The sequence below is a fragment of the Cricetulus griseus genome (genome assembly GCF_003668045.3).
Source record: "Cricetulus griseus strain 17A/GY chromosome 1 unlocalized genomic scaffold, alternate assembly CriGri-PICRH-1.0 chr1_0, whole genome shotgun sequence".
NCBI classification, from domain to species: Eukaryota; Metazoa; Chordata; class Mammalia; order Rodentia; family Cricetidae; genus Cricetulus; species Cricetulus griseus.
In genome coordinates this window covers 57,149,769-57,169,315 of record NW_023276806.1, presented here as the reverse complement: position 1 = coordinate 57,169,315, position 19,547 = coordinate 57,149,769, and the positions used below count along the sequence as shown (strand labels likewise).

At 40.5% G+C, this 19,547-nt stretch overlaps 1 long non-coding RNA gene across 1 annotated transcript; it reads right to left on the bottom strand.

Moving 5' to 3' along the window:
- Positions 1–5,002: 5,002 nt before the first annotated feature.
- Positions 5,003–15,596, bottom strand: LOC113839181. The gene is made up of 4 exons (XR_004771725.1): positions 15,493–15,596; positions 12,790–12,825; positions 5,713–5,829; positions 5,003–5,096 (listed from the first exon to the last, which is right to left on the bottom strand). It is a non-coding gene; the product is annotated as an uncharacterized LOC113839181 (long non-coding RNA).
- Positions 15,597–19,547: the final 3,951 nt, after the last annotated feature.

Here is a 19,547-nt window from a genome sequence, read left to right as displayed (position 1 = left end):
AGGAAACTGCGAGCTTATTAAACGTGGTGGGAAAGCCAACTTAATTATGGTTTTCCATTTGCAAACAAGAAGACATTTGTTATGAGTTCAGGATACTTGATCCCAAGAAAAACAAACAGCTAACGACATTATTTTTTGTCTTTTTGAGCCAGTGGTGGCTCTGGAGTCCTGTTTCAAAATAAAGGTTTCACTGCGGGAAGTCAATTAGAACAGAGACTGCTGGCAAAGGGTCAGCGGCTTTCCCTTTCAAAGATTGATTTGAGAGCTGTGACCCAGCTTTCCACCTTGCCGGGATGGAAGGGGATGTGGACAAGGCCTCCTTATTAGTACAAGGACCTGTACGTCTGGACCAGCTTTTAGGGGCCATGCTGCAGTCAGCCGGGAAGATGCGGTGACTGAGGCTGCTGTTCCTCCAGAAAGGACCAGTTTCTCTGGGGAAAAATGCAAATGTGAATGGTCTCATGCTGGTGGTGGTGGTGGTGGAGATTAAATATGTGCTACAGTTTGGAACATCCGTCAGTGAGCTCAAGATTAACAGTGGCCGCCTTTTAACTGCTGCTTGCTATTCACCCATGCGTTACCACACTCAGCTTTCGCAATAGCACCATATTGCCAGACTCTACTCCGAGAGAAAAAAATTTCAACAAATCCAGTCAATGGGAATGTAAAGTGTGAGTCCAGGTCTATTTTTACAGTTCCTCGTAGAAAGTCATAAAGATACGGCGAGCCCTGCAGCAGTATAGAAACGCACTTCAATAATGAAATAGGGGCTTCTCAGTGGTTGAAAGGACTTTCGGTGCTGAGTGAATTCAGAGGAAACAGAAATGACTTCCTTCCGCCAAGGAAACTGGCAGTGTCGTGTCTGTAAAGTCCACAGAACCTCGCTGGAACTCCAGCTCTTATTTCTAAGCTACATGCTGAATGAGTTTCACCTCCCTCAGTTACCATTAGCTGTGACTGGAGCATTGAGAAACCATCTTCCATTTAGATGACTGTGGCTTTTGAGGATGATAGCATCTATGAGGCACTCATGAATGGCTATGGAGTCCTATGTGAAAACTGGCTTGTTCAATGTAGAGAGTGTCAATTAATGGGATTTGGAGGACAAAGATAGTGTGTCAACACAGCCACACACATTTGAAAGACCATGTTAAGTATCTCCAATATTAAAAAATTTCCATCTTACCTAATAAATTTAAATATCCATTGGCTATGTAAAGTTTTCAAGTCTTCAAGCCTAAGAACTTGTTTTGGTTCAAAAATGGCAGCAGCCCTGTATCAGACTAATCCTCTTACTAATTACAATGACAAACTTCTACAGAAAAATATAAAAATCAACTTTATAAATCACAGGAGAGTACCTAAAGGCAACCAGAAACTGAAGGGGCTTTGACTCTGGGTAGGAGGGGACCACCATGGGCGAGATTTGTATTTATGAGTCTTTTCTTCTGAAAGAGTTTCCAAATGTGTGGCATTAAGAAGCAACAGTTCAAACCCAGGGCTTACCTTCTTCGTGACCCAAGAAAACTAACAGAGGGGAAACCTAAAATGTGATGGTACTACGATGTGTGTGGCAGGCTTGTTACAAACAGAATCTACTTAAAGCCTTGGTTGACCTGTGGCAATAGCCAAAGGCAATAGTAACCAGGGGCAATGGTAACACTGAGCCCTGACTTCAGCAGCTTTCTGCAGTTGATAGGGTTAGAATACAAATCCAGATAAAGTGATGAAATTCCCACTGAAACTGTGGAAGGACCATAGGTCAGCATAGAGATTATGCCTCAAGACTAAGAACTGACCTAAAGGAAGAGGGAAATGCACATATATCAGCACAAACTTGGAAATGAGGCCACTGTGAGATGAAGGTCATTCACTAGTAAGTTAGCTGATGTAAACTAATGTATGGGCACTTCACACACACACACACACACACACACACAAATACACACACACACACACACACAAATACACACACACACACACACACATACACACACACACACACACATACACACACACACACACACACACACACATACACACACACACACACACACACACACACACAAATACACACACACACACACACACACACTCTTAGAAACTCTTCCCCCCCACACACCCTCTCAAGGTTTCTTTCTTACTTCCTGTCCTCTATGAGCTCTCTGTCCAACTTGGACACAGAAATCTAAAAATGCAAAGATAGGATCCATATATGACAGAGAGAGCATACTATTTTGGTCTTTCTCAGCCTGGGTGATCTTATTCATTAGATTTTTCCAATTGCATCCATTTTCCTGTGAATTTCATATTTTTTTTTGTCAGCTGAATAAAATTCCACTGTGTGTATACCACAGTTCTATCACCTATTTGTTCAGGGATGTTAAGAGGGTAAACATTTGTGGCGCAATACCCATGAAAGTAGTGTGCTAACCCAAAAGCATCTATCAATCTTCAGAGGGATACCTGGAACACATGATGATACCAATCCATATGTTCATAGATTGAAATATTGATTAGCAAAATGAGAACATGTACTGATGAAGGAAAAGGTTCAGACACTGTAAATCCAATTATTTCCTCTATGTTGGTAATTATCTTAGTTCCCTAGTGAGTGTAGAGAAGCTTCTCTGGTGAGATGAGACTTAGAGGCTTGGTCACTGTTCCATAACTGTGAAGAGACACCATGACTATGGCAACTCTTATAAAAGAAAGCATTTAATAGGGGTTTGCTTGCACTTTCAGAGGGTCAGTCCATTATCATCATGGTGGGGAGCATGGTGGCAGGCAAGCAAATTTGGTGCTGAAGAAGTAGCTGAGAGTTCCACATCTGGTTCTGCAGGCTGCAGGAAGAGAACAACACTGGGCCTGGCTTATGGTTTTGAAACTTCAAAGATCACCCCCAGTGACACACTTCCTCCAATAAGACCATGCCCACTCCAACAAGGCCACACCTCTTAATCCATCTCAAGTAGTACCATTCCTGATGACTAAGCATTGAATAACATAAGCCCACGAGGGCCATTTTTATTCATACTACCACAGGTAGAGACTGCAGTGAGCCCATGACTTTAAGGGAGCAAACAACCTCTTGAACAAAGGCCACTCCAGAAGACTCAGAAGACTTTAAAAGACCTTAAAGTTGAACAGAAGGAGAGGAGAAAGGAGATAGGAGAAGATAGGAGGGGTGAATATGATCAAAGTAATTCTGTGTATGTATGAAAAATGGCACGATGAGTTCTAGGATTTTTTTTCTTTTTGGTTTTGGTTTGGTTTTTGTTTTTTTTCGAGGCAGGGTTTCTCTGTGGCTTTGGAGGCTGTCCTGGAACTAGCTCTTGTAGACCAGGGGTGGTCTCGAACTCACAGAGATCCGCCTGCCTCTGCCTCCCCAGTACTGGAATTAAAAGTGTGCGCCACCAACACCAGGCTGAAATCTAATTTTTACAATTAGCAAATACTAATAATCCTTTTAAGTGAATTTAGTATAAGAAAAATCAAGGCTTAAAAATCAAATTTTCATTATTGATTAAATTGTTACTGTATATGCATCATTTTCTTTCCAAATGTTTTTTCCCCCTCTCTTTCCTTCCCTCTCCCTTCCTCTATGTTTTTGGGTCAGTCTTATTAGACATTCCAAATCTATTAATCTTATTAAGGAATCAGCCTTGACTGTTACTTTACTCATAATTATTTTCTTTCTATGTCACTGAGTTATTTTCTTCAATGCCTTTTCTCAGCTGTTTTTGGTTTTATTCTCTAATTCTGATTTTTTTAAGTTGTATGTCAGTACCTTATTTTTTTATCTTCTAATATTGGCAGTATCACTGCTATTCATCTAACCATTAAAATGTCACTTTAAAAAGGAAAAAAGGAAGAAAAGAAATATAGAGGAAGGAAGGAGGGATGGAGGGAGAGAGGGAGGGAGGAAGGGAAGGGGACAGGAAAGGAAGAAGAGAGGGAGGAGGACAGAAAGTCTAGTGTAACTGTCTATAAGTCTGTAATCCTCACTTTTCAGAAAGACTTCAGTAGGCTATGTAGGTCTAGACTGCAGCAAACTGACAAGCACTTTGGGATGACTTTGTAATTCTCACTTCCCTGAGGGAAGTTTTCCAAGCTATCCAGGCTACCAGATTCTAAGCTGTAGATGGCATACACTATGTGATGGACTCTCATTAACTAAAAGGCAGAAGTAACCCTTTCACTGCAAGCACACATTGTGGGCTACTAACTACCTATACAGCATGTGAGCCTCCCTTATTCCTCTCCCTAAAATACTAAAGGGAGCCCCTGCTCAGTCTCAGGGGCCTGAACTTTTCAGAACCCATCACAAGGCTGACTATCTCTGATGTTGATAACTCCTAATAAATATGTTACCCCAAAGAATAGTCTGCCTCAGTGTTCCCCTTGGACTCAGAACCTAGTACTTTACAAGTACCATTTCCTTCCTAGGTTCTCTCACAGTATTTTTTATTATCATATAAGGTATGCCAGTAGTTTTTTTTTTTTTAAATATTTTTCATTGTCATCAATTTGAATGATGGTCTAAGTAGTATTTCTATGGTGCTAATTACTGGAAATTATTAAATCCTACTTTGTGAATTTAAAATACAGTTTTTTTAGCACCACAAAACAGAAAACCTATTTGGATTTGTATCTCAATCCAACATTTAATTAGTTCGTTAAGATTGAACAGATAACAAGGTAAGGGCCCAATGACTTTAAGTCTTAAATGTTAAGTAGTAGTTAATGTCACTTAATGCTAACAAGAATGATGCTTAGCTCTCAGTTGGGGATAAGGAGATAAACAAGCCCACACCTTGGCCTGGTGGCCCCTCAAGATAGAAAAACAGCAGCCATAGGCTTAAGTCTAGGCAAAGAGATAAAGGTGCAGTGGTTATTAATGCTTGTGACATAGCCCTGAGGTCTGACCCTGCCCCTATACCATTATTATCAGTGCTTATCTGTGTTCCTAAAAGACACCTCCTCTGGTAATTCTGCATACCAGGGCTTCCAGCAGCTCTCCAGTGGATCCAAATCCCGATGACAGTAATTAATGTGCTCCGTCAGCACCCAAGTCTCACAAACAGCTGTTTTATCTGAAAATTTCCAAGTTCAGGAGTTAGTCAGTTATCCCTTCTCACGGGCCCCACATTTCCTCTCAACTCCTTCCCTCTTCTGTTTAGAATATCTTTTACTTAATGATTAGTGACTTCATTGAATCCATCAACACTAGTCAGAATTGCATCAGTCTCTTGGGCATTCAGCAAAATCTGACCTGATGGAAAACAGCCTACCAAGGAAAACTTGGTCTGAAAAACTGAGAAGGTCAAGGCAAAGGCTGAAGCTGGGAGGAACCTCCGAGGAAGACATTTGAGATCAATTCGTGCTGAGTGTCAGAATATAGAGTGGAAATTTCCACAGCAAATATGTAATTGGAAGCTAGATTTCAAAGAAGAAATTGTGTCTATCCATTAAAAAATGTCCATTATATTCTTATTTTTGTTTAATTCTCAACTCATGTTGGAAAGGAGTTTATGAACTTGGTCAAGAACTCACTCATACTGTTTAGTTGTTGTAGTTGTTTTCCATGAGGGTATTTTTTTTTCACATTGTGTTTGAGTACTTCCAGAGACATGAGCTCATGTCTTTAAGTGACCAAAAGCCTTAGTACTTTGTGCATAAGTAGGTGAGGGAGTAGGAAACTTCTCCTACCTGTGGAACTCAGGGTAGATAAAGAATAAAATGCAGTATTCTTCCCAGATTGGCAGCCATGTTCTTGTGAGGAAATGAAGGCTTTGGTACTATCAACAGCCCCAGCTTTCAAATGGTCTATGGTACAAGGAGACACACAGGATAGAGAGGAGGAACAGTTTGCATTCTCCTTTCTATTGGGGCCTTAAGTTACTCAAATTATGATTAGTGTATATTTTATCCACTTTTTGGAATATGTCAACCACCTAACAGGATGCAGCCTGTTGTGTTGTCTTTGATCTTTTTTCTTTGGCGGGTGTTACCACCCAGCTCCCAAATATTCTTAGTTATCAATGCTCAGCCTTAGCTTGGTTTATTCTAACCAGCTTATTTTTTTAACCTTAAATTAACCCATCTACCTTTTCCCTCTGGGCTTTTATCTTTCCTACTTTTGTATAGCTTACTTTCCTTCTTACTCCATGGCTGGCTGAGTGGCTGGCCCCTGATTTTCTCCTCTCCTTTTTCTCTTGCTTCTTCTCTTCCTCATTTCTCCTTTTATTTATACTCTCTGCCTGCCAGCCCCAACTGTCCTTGATCTTGCTTCATTATTGACCATTCAGCTCGTTATTAGGACCTCCAGGTGTTTAAACAGGCAAAAGATTACAGCTTCACAAAGTTAAACAAATGTAGCAAAACTTGAAGATATATAGCTGAAGATAATATTCTACCACAGGAGCCTGTGTACTTTTTTCATTGGATTCTGAAGTATAAGATCATGACATGGTTTTAAGTAAAGATAATATTATCTGTGTGTATATGATCTCAGGGATGACCACTTGATATTGGATAACCAGTTGAGTGACTCTCCCCTAAGTGGAAGGAATTCCCTGCACTCTCAAAATTCCCTAGTCCCTACATTTCTTTGCCTAACGTTGAGATCACATGAGTTTTTCCCTACAATGTTAGCATGCCCATTGGTTTTATCATTGTTCAGGTCTGGTTTAAGCAGCCATATTGGTAGGACATCATGGGTACAGTCTTTCTGATATTTCTAGAAGATCCAATTTCACAGCAAACTTCCTATTTTTAGGTCTTACAATCTTTACAACCCTTTTTTTGCAATGATCCATAAAATTTTGGTATAGAAATTGTGTTATATGTATATCCTTTGGGACTGGGCATCAAACAGTATCTTGCTCTTTGTATTTTGATCAGTTGCATGAGACTTTTTATTGCAGTTTAAATGTTTTTGCTGATTATAAATCGTCTTTTTGAATTATTTAATATATTTTGGTTTAATTTTAATAGGTTATTTTATTTTTTATTTAAATTAGAAACAATCTTGTCTTATATATCAATCCCAGTTCCTCCTCCTTCCCATTCTCCCATGCCCCCCAACGGCCCCCATCCCATCCCTCTTCTGCTCTATAGAAAGGGTGAGGCCTTCTATGGGGGATCATCAAAGTCTGTCACATCATTTGGGGCAGGGCCTAGGCCCTCTCCTGTGTGTCTAAGCTGAGAGAGTATCTATGGGGAATAGGCACCCAATGTCCATTTGTACACTGTGTATAAATGCTGTTCCATTACCAGGGGCCCCATAGACTACCCAGGACTCCTAACTGATACCCCAAGTGCAGGGGGCCTGATTCAGTCCTATCCTGGTTTCCAAGCTGTCAGTCTCAGGTTCATGAGCTCCCCCTTGTTCATGTCAGCTGTTTCTGTGGGTTTCCCGAGCATGAACTGACCCCTTTGCTCATCATTTCTCCCTCTCTACAACTGGACTCCAGGAATTCAGCTCAGCGCTTAGCTGTGGGTTTATGCTTCTGTTCCCATCAGCTACTCGATGAAGGCTCTAGGACGGCATTTAAGGTATTCATCAATCTCATTATAGGGGAAGGGCATTTAAGGTAGCCCCTCCACTATTGCTTAGATTCTTAGTTGAGGTTATCCTTGTATATCTCTGGACATTTTCCTAGTGCCAGATTTCTCTGTAGACCTATAATGGCTCCCTCTATTAAAGTATCTCTTTCCTTATTCTACTCTATTCTTCCCCCAACTCAATCTTCCTCCCTACTCCTCTTCTCCCCTTCTCTTTCTTCTAACTTCCTCCCCCCACCACACTCCCTGTGCTCCAAATTTGCTCAGGAGATCTTATCCCCTTCCCCTTCTCTTAGGGTCTTCTTTGTTTCCTAGCTTCTCTGGGGGTATGGATTGTAGGCTGGTAATCCTTTGCTCTATGTCTAATATCCATATATGAGTGAGTACATATCATGTTTGTCTTTTTGTGACTGGGTTACCTCACTCAGAATGGTTTCTTCTAGTTCCATCCATTTGCCTGCGAATTTCAAGATTCCATTGTTTTTCTCTGCTGAGTAGTACTGCATTGTGTAAATGTACCACATTTTCTGTATCCATTCTTTAGTTGAGGGGCATCTAGGCTGCTTCCAGGTTCTGTCCATTACAAATAATGCTGCTATGAACATAGTTGAACAGATGTCCTTGTTGTATGAATGTGCATCCTTTGGGTATATGCCCAATTTCCTGAGGAACCGCCATACTGATTTCCAAAGTGGCTGTATAAGCTTGCACTCCCACCAGCAGTGGAGGAGTGTCCCCCTTTCTCCATATCCTCTCCAGCATAAACTGTCATTGTGTTTTTTATTTTAGCCATTCTAACAAGTGCAAGATGGTATCTCAGAGTTATTTTGATTTGCATTTCGCTGATGGCTAAGGATTTTGAGCACTTTCTTAAGTGTCTTTCAGCTATTTTGGATTCCTCTATTGAGAATTCTCTATTTAGTTCTGTACCCCACTTTTTAATTGGATTTTTTGGTGTTTCGGTGACTAGCTTCTTGAAATATATATATATATATATATATATATATATATATATATATATATATATATATTGGAAATCTCTGTCAGATGTGGGGTTGGTCAATATCTTTTCCCATTCTTTTTTTTCCTTTTTTATTTAAATTAGAAACAAGCTTCATTCACATGTCAATCCCATTTCCTTCTCCCTCCCCTCCTCCCCTGACCCTCACCAACCCCCTATCCCATCCCTTTTCTGCTCCCTAGGGAGGGTGAGGCCTTCCATGGGGGGAATCATCGATCTTTTCCCATTCTGCGGGCTGCTGTTTTGTCTTGTTGACTGTGGCCTTTACCTTATAGAAGCTTCTCAGTTTCAGGAGGCCCCATTTATTGTCAAAAATTTCAATAGGTCATATGCATCTAGAAATTCAACCATTTCTTTCAGATTTTTTAATTCAGTACAATATATATAGTAACTTAAAATATGCGTTCATTATTTTCTGAATTTCCTTGGTATCTCTTGTATTATTTTACATTTCATCACTAACTCTTGTAGGCATTCTGCATCCCTATAAGACCAGAGAGAGAGAGAGAGAGAGAGCGCCATATCTGAAGTGTCTTCTGAGTGCCTGAATGGTCAAGCAAGGTGTCATGAATCCAGGATAAACATCTTCCAAGGTGACCCTGTCTGAGTAGGGTGCCCCAAAACACTCTCAAAGGAAAGTCTTTGAGTTCATATGTTCATACTCAAGACTTCAATAGGTGGGGTTTAGTCAATTCCTGAGTGGTCCTCAAGGTATCATTTGTATTAAGATGCAACATTTTTGGCATCAAGTGGATGGAACTAAAAACAAGTGTCATCCTGAGTGAGGTAACCCAGTCTCAGAAAGACAAACATGGTATGTACTCACTCCTATGCAGATATTAGCTGTGAAGTAAAGGATTATCATGCTACAGTCCACAGATTTGTAATTACTTTCATTATTTATAAATTCTTACTATAAGCCCAGTTAAAAGTAATTAGCAACACCTAAGCCATAATCTAAAGGCTGTGTCATCTTAAAACTTATTGCATTAGATTAGTCTGCCGTCATTGAACCCAGCTTACCGAAAAGACTCAAGGAATGGACAAAATGTAAACAATTCTTGGTCACAAGGTAAAGTCCAGTTTCCAGCACGGTATCCATTTGTGTCTGACATCTCATGAGTCTAGTCTACTGTCTTCATTGCTAGCAGTGCTTTAGTTTAATGGGCTCCCAAATGAATCACTTGGAGCACAGTGTTCCCGAGTATCTCTGAACTGCTTCTCCACTCTTTTCCAAATTCCTTCAGCAAACCCATCCCAGAGGCTTCTGAGCCACAGTCACATCATAAGGTAGTTACAGCAATCACTCCTCTTCACTGGTCCTCATTTTCCATTTTCCTCAAGATTTTAATCACAGTAAAAGAGTACCCAGCATAAAGCAGATAGTAAATCCATCCTGCACATTTTTCATATCAGATACTGTATTTGGGGGATCAGGACTTAGCATTTCTTATTATTTTCTCTAGTAAAATACATCATTTGAACTGTCCCCACCACCATCAGAGTCTTGCTTTCTTTTAAGGCACTCACATATTCCTAGATAAACTTTAAATAGCTGTTGTAGAAAACCAATATCTCTGGAATAGTTTTATTTACTTTTCCAAACACAGCATTTTCTTTATTCACAGGTCTAGTTATTATTTATTATATACTTAATGTATAAATGATACCTTACATCCATGTTTATAGTCTTCAAGAGTGATAGACAAATCTTAATTTAAATGTTTTGTGTAAAAGTATTCTTCTTCTGAAATAATTACTGAAATTAGATAAAGAAGGTCTGTGTGTCTGGGGGATAGATTCATGTCTGCGCACAGAGACACAGAATTGTCGGCTGGCGGTTCCTCCAGAGTCACTCACAAACTGAATACAATTGTAAGTAATATTCTGGCTTTTTAAATGTAGTTGGCTATTTAATTCTAAAAACATACACAGGCATAACAAAGGTCAATTATAATTAATAATATCCTGAAATAATAGGAATTGGAAGGCTGACACTACTAGATAAATCTTATTTTTATGAAACAATGATATTTGGTTGTTGTGATTGGCATAAACATAGAAAATTAGCCGGGCATTGGTGGTGCACACCTTTAATCCCAGCACTTGGGAGGCAAAGGCAGGCATATCTCTGTGAATTTGAGACCAGCCTGGTCTACAAGAGCTAGTTCCAGGACAGCCTCCAAAGCCACAGAGAAACCCTGTCTTGAAAAACCAAAGGAGGAGGAGGAGGAGGAGGAGGAGGAGGAGGAGGAGGAGGAGGAGGAAAGAAAGAAAGGAAGGAAGGAAGGAAGGAAGGAAGGAAGGGAGGAAGAAAGAAAGAAAGAAAGAAAGAAAGAAAGAAAGAAAGAAAGAAAGAAAGAAAGAAAATGGATTAAAAGAAAATATTCTCAAAACTAATCACATACATATGCAAGTTTGGTTTATGACCAATGTGAATTTACAAAGTAACTTGGAAAGCAGGGCTTTATGTTTAAATGGAGGATGCTCAGACAAGTGATTATCCATGATTTGAAAACTTTTCATCTTTCTGGCACTATATATCAAAAATAATACAGGTAAACTTCTAATTGTTTTTTATTATTTGGATTTTTGAGACTGAATCCCCACTATGCATCTGAGACTGGTTTCTAACTCAGATTCCTCCTGCCTCAGTTTCTGAAGTTCTAGCATTATAGGCATGCGTTACCATGCCCAGCCCATTGCATCTTAATCTGTTAAGACAAGGAGTTTAAGAGTCTAAAACACAACAGAACATCTTCACTTACTGTGCCTTAGTAACATCATTTTAAGCTAGACAGGAGGACTATCCACAAAGAAAACAGACAGTGCAAACTTCATTAAAAATTAAATATATCCGCCATAGAAGTCATTAACAAAAGTATTCTGTGGAACAAGGAATTCCCACAGTTGATAATATATGTGTAATCTACATTTTAAAAAGTAAATGACTTTCACAAAATAAAACATCCAAGAAGTCAATAAACATTATTAGTGTTTAAATTTTAAATGCAAGTTAAACATTGTCACAATGCACTCACCATAATGGCTAAAGTGATATATCATAGAGCAACTGAATATGTCTTTTATTGCAAAGACTATAAATTAGTGCAACCATGTAAGGAAGCTGGTTTCTACTAAACTAATAGACTTATTTAATCACACAATTGTAACCCTTGATGCACATCCAAAGAAATTTCTACATATAACAAGATAATTAAAGAAGTGGATTTGAGAGAGAGTTTAGGGGCATATGAGAGGAGTTGGAAGGGGTAGAAATAATGTAAACATAGTACTCACATATGAAATTCTGAACAAATTTAAAAATTATGGTAAAGGTTACAAAGATAAATGGAGATGATTGTTTATTCTGCATTTTGCTATTAAGACTATTTTGGAATAGCAATTATAAGAAAACCAAAATAATCAGAATATTAAAGTTGTGTTACATAGAGTTTTGACCCTTTTTACTTACTCTCTTCATTTTTCTTTTATGTGGAAGAGCCAAATATCTGTTTCATTTATTGGATAATATTTACCCAACTTGTTTTAGTTCATTTTAGCATATTCCCTAGCAGGCTTCCCCCACCCGCCAACTTGAGAATATTTCTTCTCAGTTTTGGACACAGATGTAAGCAGAAATTTTCTTATGCTGAAAAGAGACCCAGGCAGAAGCGCTTCACAGGGATGGAATGCAAAACCAAAGCTCTTTCTCCCCATTAGTCACCCTAGCCCCACCCTCTCCCCTGCCTCCCTCACCCCCACACCATATGTTTCTGAAGGACCAGCTGAATATGGTGCTGTGGAGGAGACAGAATGTGGAGGCATAAAAAGCCGTCTGCTTTTGGTGCAGTATGCCTATGGATAATTGACATCTCTGAGGCACAGTGACCCTGTTGAGCTCTGTCTAGCTGGACTTGCAAAATCCCCTCACAACTTTCCATATGGTCCGGATGCCACTTTAAACCTATGATCAACATTAATCTTTAAATAACAACATATTGTGTGTGTGTGTGTGTGTGTGTGTGTGTGTGTGTGTGTGTGTGTGTGTGTGTGTGTTTGTTGCGTGTGAAATTGTCAAAAGTAAAGAAGATTGAGAAAAATATTCTTCAGTGTCTTCAAATTGTTTTACTCTTTATTGGCCATCCATTAGTACATTAAACAATATTATAATAAGGCTGGTAGAGCACTTAACTCACCTAGCATGTGCAATGCCATGGGTTCAATTCTCAGCTCTGAAAAAACAAAGTTGGGAGAAAAGGGTTTTACTTCAATCATTATACAATTTATTTATTTAATTGTTTATGTTTTTGTGTAGTTTGTGCATGGGGAGGGTGGTGGTGAGTGTGGAGGTCAGAAGACAACTTGTGGGAATCAGTACCTTTTCTACTTTTCTGGTCCTTGAAATCAAATGAAGGTCATCTGTTTGGGCAGCAAGAACCTTAACCCCCTGAGCCATCTTCCTGCCCTCCTAAAGTTTCCACATGAATAGCTTAATTGTAAAGTATCACAAGGAATACGAACTTCTCTTCATGTGAATGTGATTATCAGAAGGATGACCAGGAGATGAAAGCATACAACTAATTTCTTCAACTCAGTGTTTCCTCTAAGATTTCAGGAGGAGGAAGTTGGACAGACAGAGATAGCACTGGGGAACCACAAGACCAAGCGTGAAATTGAGGGAAAGACACTCCTCTCACTAGGGAGCCAAAGCTAACCACTCTGGATATTGCAGGGCCTTCTGATCCCACCCACTCCAGCCCATCTCTAAATCCCTGAGTACATATCAGCACTAAAGAGCCAGGGACGTTATCTTACTCCGGACTGTTGTTGAACATTGGAGGTATGAATTACTTTAACCTCACCCCCTTAGAATAATAAATATAGTCCAAATGAGAATCACTATAACCATGGTATAATTGTAAGTACTACTCACTGACTCTGCAAAGATGACTCCCAAGGAACCTAACTTGGAAAACAAAGCTGGAACTCAACCCTGAGGAGCTTCCTGCCACTCCCTCAGTTTCTTTCTTGGAATTAGCTTGACTGGGATCTGTAGAAAAGACCAAGAGTGTGCAAACTCAGTTATAAGAATGAGCAAAGAAAGAGTGGCTGGCTTCATGCAAATGCCTAGAGCTGCACGGGTGTGGAGGAAGCAGAGGTTCTCATCTCTTGAGTTCTCTGGGGAAAACATACTTGATGGGGAATGTCCTTCTGTGTATGTTTATCTTATCGGTTGTTGAATAAAGTACTGTTGGCAAATGAAGAAGCAAGTTAGGCGGGACTAGGAGGCAAGGAGGATTCTGGGAAATGTAGTAAAGAAGTGTTGTGATCCAGGCAGGAAGTGACATAGCAGGGAGACTCATATATAAGCAGGGACAAACAGGAAGTCACCCTTTTGCTCTTGTTCTTCCTCTCTGCTCTGGAGCCACCATGTGATCCCGGCAAGAGAAGATGCCTGCAGGTGGCATCTGATAAGATAAGTCTTTATGGTTGATAATTAAGAATGAGTTAGCAGATGAGAAATCCTAGTCATTGTCCAAGCAGCATTTGTACCTAATATAAGTCTCTGTGTGTTACTTGGGACCTTAAGGTAGTGGCGGGTGGAACTCGGGGGGCCTGGTGGCAAGGGCCCACGTGGCAGCAGGGCTCCAGAGGATGGAGTAAAGACTTATTGTTACACATACTGACATAGAAGTAGACAAAAAAAGTTCATGAAGGAGTAAAATGCATGAAAGAAAAAGGAAGAGGCAGGATTGAGAGTGGCATCTGCCACTCCATAGCACAAAATGACGCATGTTTCTGTGAGGTCAGCAGAGTGCTCAGGAGCATGGTGCACCTGTGTAAGAGAGCTACTGTGGATGGAAACTGAAGCTCCTGGTGCCACCATCTTCAGATGTTGTCTGGTGACACCCCTAAAGCAGCATGACCTCAGCTCCAAAGCTGAGGGGGCCTCTAAGGCAGTGAAGAGGACCGCCAGAGAAACAAGCTCCTGGAAGGTGACAGTCCTTAAAATAATTGCAATCAATTGATCCTTTTACAGTGACACTTTAGATATTTAAGGCATACAAAATGAAGAAGTTTTATGATTTTATTTTACTTTAATAATGTGTATGTGCTTGTGTGTGCATGCATGTCCATGTGCGTATGCACATGGGAGTACAGGTCTCTGAGGAGGCCAGAAGAGGGTGTCTTTCTTTTGCTTTCATGCATTTTACTCCTCCATGAACTTTTTTGTCTACGTCTATGTCGGTATGTGTAACAAAAAGGCTTTACAGGCAGTTGCGAGCCACCTGACACTGACCGTGGGAACCACACCTGACTTTCTGCAAGAGCAATGCATTCTCCCAACTGCTGAGTCCATTCTCCAGGCCCCAAAATGGTCTTCTGAAACTGTTAAATGTCTACATCAAGCCAAATACCAGATACTAGTTTCTCTCTCTACATGCTTAAAATATACTCTCTTAGCTATCTATAAACATGCAGCTTTGTTATTCACTATGGTCACCAGGCTGTGTAGTTGTTCTCTTGGGCATATTCCTGTCCATCTGGAACTTTGTAGACTTTGGCTAGCATCACCTACAACCCACGTGCAGCCCCTGCTAACCAGCAAACCACCCTGTGCTTCTAAGATGTTAAATTGTGATTGCACGTGTGCCTGCTCTCTAGCTGTTTCTGCCATGGGTAGAGCAGAAGAGACTGCTGTCACTCTGCAGAGTTTGCAGAGCTTAATCCCAACCTTCCAGTGCAAGTCCTGTTGGTGCCACCTTGTCCTCATGTGGATGGTGTGTTTCTTGGTAAAGCAGCGACAACATTGGTTCTGTTATTGGTAGGGTGGGAATTTAGAGATGGCTGTATATAAACTGACATTAGTGTGAGTTTATGGTGTTGTATTGACTCACAGTCTTCATCTGTGACTACTTCATTTGCATGTCCATCACTCCAGAACAGGACAACCCAGCATGAGTAGGTCCATTATTTTCTTCAGTGATTCTCTGGATGCCAAAAGAGAGACTGTGAAAATATTTGAACACATAACTTTCCTGCCTAATATTCTAATTGTACATTTTCTCTGTGGGAGTTTCTACCACCCAGATAAGCTAATGTGTCTTACCTTCTCTTCTTCATAATTCCAATCAAATAAGTTATTTTTCCCTTAAAAATACTTACCAAATCCTTCCTTTCTTCAGGAAAATAGGGATAAAGTTTCAAATTTGCCAACTCAATAAAATCAGGAAGTTTAGACTCCTCTACTAAAAAACTTATTTTCCTGCTTAACTCAGGTAAAGTACTCAGAGACCATAGTTTCTCTCCTCTCCCCACTCTGTTGGGCAGGATATCTTCAGTGTTAATAGTTCCATGAGATGGATTGAGACCATCTTTATGCTCTCCTGGGTCTACTATTTGTATCTGGTGTTATTTAGTTGATCTTGTCTTGACCCTGGACATTCTATAATAATACCCTGAGGTATGGGTGACTGAATACAAGCTCTTAGGGACAGATGCTGTATTCTCAGTCCCCAGTAGTACTAGGCAGCAGAGTTCATGTCACTGTGTCACTTCATGAATTGGACCCTTAGCTTCTTGTAACATTTGGGTAACTTAGAGCTGTCTCCATCCCACACTAAATCATACAGAATATTTGTAGCTGTCCCCTGGTCACCTTGCTCACAAGTCTCAGAACTGTAACCTGAACACCACTGAGTTTTAAAGTAGTGCTCTCTGTCATCAGGCATACAATTCTGCTCCTGGACCCTAGAAAGTGTATTGGTAAAGCCTGCTCCCTCTGTGTCCCTGGCTCCCTTAAAGTTGATGTGAATGTTTTCCCACAATGCCTCTCCTCAAAGTTCAACTATGCAGGGAAGGAGTAAACAACGAGACTGCTCTGGGGACTCTCTCTCTTCTCCTGCCAGCCTCTATTGGAAAAATATTTTCCCTCCCCTCCACATTATTGATAATGACAAAACTCAGTATTCCAATATTTAGGATTTATTATTTGGAGTTTAGAAAGCCTTTGTTCCTCAAGCCTGACACTGAAGATTAGTCACTCCTTGGGGACTCAACAGTCAAGTTTGAGATGGAAGTTGAAGGAAGGCCTATTTCTATTTTTTGTTCTGTTTCTATCATATTTCTTGCTAGAAAGGAGCTTAATGCAAATTTTAAAGCACACACTCTCACACATACACACACTCACACACTCTCACACATACACATACACATACTTACACACTCTCACACATACACATACACATACTCACACTCTCTCTCTCTCTCTCTCTCTCTCTCTCTCTCTCTCTCACACACACACACACACACACACACACACACACACACACACACACACACACCAGTGCTTTGCCACCATTCCTGCCAGCTAGTTTCCAGTTCCCTCTACTAATCAGACACAAGCATCTCTGACCTGCTCTTTCCCAAAAGAACAATTTAAATGCCCATGGACATTCTTGAGTCTGCCTTCAAATTGGAGACAGTCAATACAGGCACTGGTAAAAAGGTTTGAGGTTAGAGGTAAGATGTTTCTCCTTCCATCTCCCAGCCTGCTTCTACAGAAAGGTAAAGCTCTGGCCCCTGGGCCCACTCACACAATCAGTAGCAATTCCCTCTCTACATAGATTCTGGATGAGAGATTTGATAACATCTCTCCTCTCAAAATATCATCCAACATCTTCTCATTTGTTTCCCTTAAAGTTTTAGATGAATAATCCATTAAACTTTCCTCAATTATCTCAAGAAATATGACATTTGCCTCCTTCAGGCAATAGATCTCTGCTAATAGATCTATTAGGTCTGCATGATTTTACCTCAATGTGATTTATTCCTTGGTCCACTTGGCCTCATGGGTAGCTCAGTCTGCTGCTTTAAAGGTTCAGAGCTGCCTGGCCTCAGCTCCTAGATTAGTTCCTTAAAGAAAATGAATCAGACTCTTAAAACAACCTGTATCTCCATCCTCTGTGATGAATGAAGATGCACTAAGTACTGCTTGAGCATCCCCTTACTCCTTTAGCTGCTGTTTGAGACACTATGGACATTGTGATAACATGAAAATTATTTTCATACGGAGTCTATATACAGCTGACACTAACAATATTTCCACTATAGGTTGTAGTTTTTAAAAATGTGTGTATCTGCTGAGTTAACTGTCATAGATTTGCCCCTCATGACTCCAGATCTGTGCTTTTTTATTTTTTCAGCAACATACATATTTTCCCTTTTAACAACAAAGCACACTTATTCCTAAATATATGGAAATATAGGTTGGCCATGTGAAAAAGATCTAAATCACCTTTTCTCTCATGATCCTGTGCTAGCCATAGATAACCATTAGAAGATTTTAGTCTGTGATGGCTTTACAGCATTGAAGTCATTTTTATATATAAAACTTTGTGACCTGGATTTAGCACCGGACAGATCTTATAGCCCTTCATATTTATGTTGTCACATGTTGGTTTTGGTCCTCCTGTGACATTGGCTGTAAATCTGTTATGTGGAGAATCATTTTAATGGGAAAGAAAATAATCTCTGTGTATAACAGCCACTGCTGTTTCAGAAACAGTCCTGAAACCTGGCATACACAGACCACCCTCATTCCTTAGTTCCCATTTGTTTAGTTTTCTCAGGGCCTTTTGCATACTAGGCAAGGGCTCCATTACAAAAGCACCTTCAGACCCAATACTTTTCTTAATCTAAGTAAAATCCTGATGATTCTTTCAGCTTCATCTGGGCAGGGAGATGTAGTTGGTGTGTGGCTATCCTAAATCAAAGGGTCTGATAGACACCAACTAAATAAAGCAAAAAATTCCTCCTAAGGAGAACTCTTATAATGGGAGCCGTGTCCCTGAGAAAGCACAACTCTGCTGGGTCAACCTCACCTGTGGGAAATGCCAAACAATAAGCAGGTGAGAGTGTCAGCTACCTCTGTAAATTGACTAGGAGAACCCAGGAATCTGCTCTACCCTATTCCAAGCCTAATACCTCAAAATCTGAAGTTAACTAATTCCTTGTATTCATAGACAGAGCTTTGGAATAACACAAATTGTCACTTGAGTGGCTTGCTCACCTAAGCTTCCGGCTTTGATGTATTCCCAAATGAACAACGCAGACCTATTTGATAACTACAACATGTCTCTTCAGTCTAAGGCCAGGATTTCATACACAAGCATACACACACACACACACACACACACACACACACACACACACACACACACACAAGCATGAACATGTGGAGGGAAAGGAATAGAAGGGAAAAGGAGAGGGCACTTCAGGTAGGATTCACCCAAATATCTGACTTTGAAAAGGACCTGGAAGGCTCTAGCAGTGTATTGCCAGATACCAAGGAGGAAAAGCCTCAGGAGGGAGGCATAGGGCCCAAAATAGCCTTTCCATTATGAGGATAAGCATGGGGAGGAAAAACCTTCTAGACTGACTTTTATTCCTTTGATAGTTTTGTATTTGAAAACAAAGAAAGAAAAAAGAAGGAAGGGAGGGAGGGAAGGAAGAAGGGAAGGAAAGGAATTGAAGGAGGAACAGGGAGGAAGGAAGGAAGAGAAAAGAAAAGAAAGGGGAGAGAAGGGAGAAACAAAAGGGAAAAGAGGAAGAAATGAAAGGGAAGAAAGGAGGAAAGAGAGGAGAGTTCACCGCCATGAGGAATCGGGCTGCTTCATGCTTGTAAGAACTAATTGGGCAAAGTTGACTCTTGACAGAGTAGCTTCATCTGTGGGTGAAACAGAAAGCTTTCCTAGGGAGGGGCTGGAAGGTTCAGCCATGGCCAGGGGCCCAGACTGCTGGGCAGGGCAGCTTCCTGGTGGGAGACAGAGCCACATTCCCCCGTTATTTGTGACAGCTTCAGGACCCACAGGCTGCCTGCAATGTGCAGACTGCATAATTTAGCATGAACGTTGCCAACAATTTTTGGCCTCAGCTTTTTGACTGGTTCTCA